This window comes from Penaeus japonicus, unplaced genomic scaffold, assembly GCF_977035675.1.
Source record: "Penaeus japonicus unplaced genomic scaffold, GWHDUDI00000001_assembly GWHDUDI00000020, whole genome shotgun sequence".
In the NCBI taxonomy this organism is placed as follows: domain Eukaryota; kingdom Metazoa; phylum Arthropoda; class Malacostraca; order Decapoda; family Penaeidae; genus Penaeus; species Penaeus japonicus.
The window spans coordinates 19,572,197-19,574,696 of NW_028234422.1; the positions used below are offsets into that span (position 1 = coordinate 19,572,197).

Sequence of the window (2,500 nt, forward strand, 5' to 3'; positions counted from 1 at the left end):
ATCTAGCATTACTGCAAATTCAACCAGATTTACAGTGGCTAACAATTAAGGTGGTATACTCTGCCTGATGTGTTTACAGCCTCCATCAACAATAGGCTTTATACTGTTTACGAATGCATATGGCTTTATAAACTTATCCGCATTAAATTACTACCTTATATGATACATAAAGCATGATAGCTATAGTTGCATTCAGGAAGGTATTTCATTTACAAAGTTATCTGAAACCTATAGTGCCTAAAGCTAAATTCAACAAAGCTTAAGGGGTTTTCACACGAAGCCAAATTTCCATGTCGAGTCTGTAAAGTCTGTTGAATTTACAAGGGAAAATCAATAATACAGTCATATCTTTCCCAATCTTAGTGTCACATTACATTGGTTGTTGTAATTTCTTATTAATTATTTTGTTATCTCAACGAAATAATTAATTCTGTAAAGGATTTATTCAAACTGTTTTACTCACTGTTTGGAGACCTTTCTGAATGATTCTGAAACGCCAGCTTCGAATCGTGAACTTTGAAGTGGGGGAAATGATCTGTAATTAACACTAGTAGGATTTCTTCGTCAACAATTAGGCTCCCAAACTCCCTAAGTCTGCTATTCACACGACCAAGCTTCAAATGCCATAGCAACGTGTGTACTTTTATACTCACAGAATATAAATGCACATTCTCCCTAACTAAACACAAGAAATGGCCCAATATGCAACACCCTTTAGTATAATAATATAGCATAGTATGTACAGTCCACAGAAAGTCCTACAGAGTATCTACTACTGAAAGTGCAAACACATTTAAATACAACAATTATGACAGAAAATTGTGGGGAGTGAATGAGGCACACAATTTTAATTTGTGGGGAGGGCACTAGGGCAGAGGGGCGTAGGGGTTAAAAGTGTACAGGATATAAAAGTCTGAATTGTGAGCTTTACAAATGACAAAGAGTCCCAAGACCCATAACAAAGGAAATAATTCACGGCCAGCCAAGAAAGGTTCCTCAGCCTCCACCAATCTCCACTCGGCTGAGCCTTGAGCAGCATCCACACATACTGCAACGGAACTGCCACAGACACAGTGTTAAGTGAGCCTTCAGCCAACATTGATAAAAATGTGGCCATTATACTTTGAAAATACACTAGCTATCTGTCTGGAACATATGCACAATACCATCACATAAACTACAAAGTTGGTGATATGAGCAAGTTACAGTGTCACGGAAATGATTTAATATCTTTAGTAGCTTTCATAGCTGAAGACTAGATCGTATCAGGTAACTTCTTTCAATGTACATTAATATTTGGAATATATGTTGCACTAAATCTCTCATATTATTAAGATAAGGATTTTATAAATTCCAGTAAAGTCGGTCTTCTTAATTCACGGGGTAATAATAAATAATGAATCAGGTATTTGTTGACTGCCCTTTTGTCTTGTTTTGTGTTGTCTCTTACGAATCGGCAAATCAAAAGAAAAAAAAATCTTGTCAATTACACTTTCCCTCACAAACCCTCCCTCAATTGTGAACAGTTTTGTGCAGTGTCATGTGAACATTGTGAGGGATGGAAATTAATGACCATAAAAATGCAAATATTTTCAGTGTATAAACAAAATCGTACAACACCATACGACGTCTTGTAGCTAATCCCCCGCCCTGATACCATTTATCCGAAACGAGACAACGAATATATAAAACTGATCAAGTGATGGTAATGTACATATTGATATTGTTATCATTATCATTTCATATGTTTTTTTCTTCTTCTAGTATCCAGATAGACTACACAGGGGCAAAGTATGAACTACTGTAATGATATCATCACGGTGTCACAGAATACTAAAATATCATGGATGTGAGTCCATCTTATAATGTGATTTCTTCTGAACATGTATAGCGTTATTAGTAAACAGTAAATGTATGCATGTATGTATATATGTATATGCATGTGTGTGTGTGTGTGTGTGTGTGTGTGTGTGTGTGTGTGTGTGTGTGTGTGTGTGTGTGTGTGTGTGTGTGTGTGTGTGTGTGTGTGTGTGTGTGTGAGTGTGTGAGTGTGAGTGTGAGTGTGAGTGTGAGTGTGAGTGTGAGTGTGTGCGTGTGCGTGTGCGTGTGCGTGTGCGTAAGTGTGAGTGTGTGTTAGTATGAGTATGAGTGTGAATGTGAGTGTAAGTGTGAGAGTGACTGTGTGTATGTGCGTGTCTGCAAAAATCATTGGCTTTGGGGGATTCTTACAAAAGATGACACATCAAAATATTTAAGAGTAAAACTCTTAAGTAGTGAAGTTACATATTTTAAATGTACTTTCTAGAATATATGTTGACATTTTTCGCTTTCTCTTTATTCGTGATGGCATATAAAAGTGGTAAAGTATTTAGTATCAACATATCTTAAATATATTTCGAAAATCTTAATAGAGGATTGCGGTATATTCCATTTCTATATAACAAGAAACGTATATTCGTATTATTGAAATGCTTGATTAAATATTACTGTTATCTGAATT

At 36.0% G+C, this 2,500-nt stretch overlaps 1 protein-coding gene across 1 annotated transcript in view; it reads right to left on the reverse strand.

Moving 5' to 3' along the window:
* Positions 1 to 1,943: 1,943 nt before the first annotated feature.
* LOC122265208 (putative acetylcholine receptor chaperone) overlaps positions 1,944 to 2,500 on the reverse strand; it is a 14,646-nt gene continuing 14,089 nt past the window's right edge. Inside the window, exon 4 of the mRNA XM_043034385.2 lies at positions 1,944 to 2,500. This exon is cut by the window's right edge and continues 728 nt beyond it. The gene's annotated coding sequence lies outside the window, so the exon portion shown is untranslated.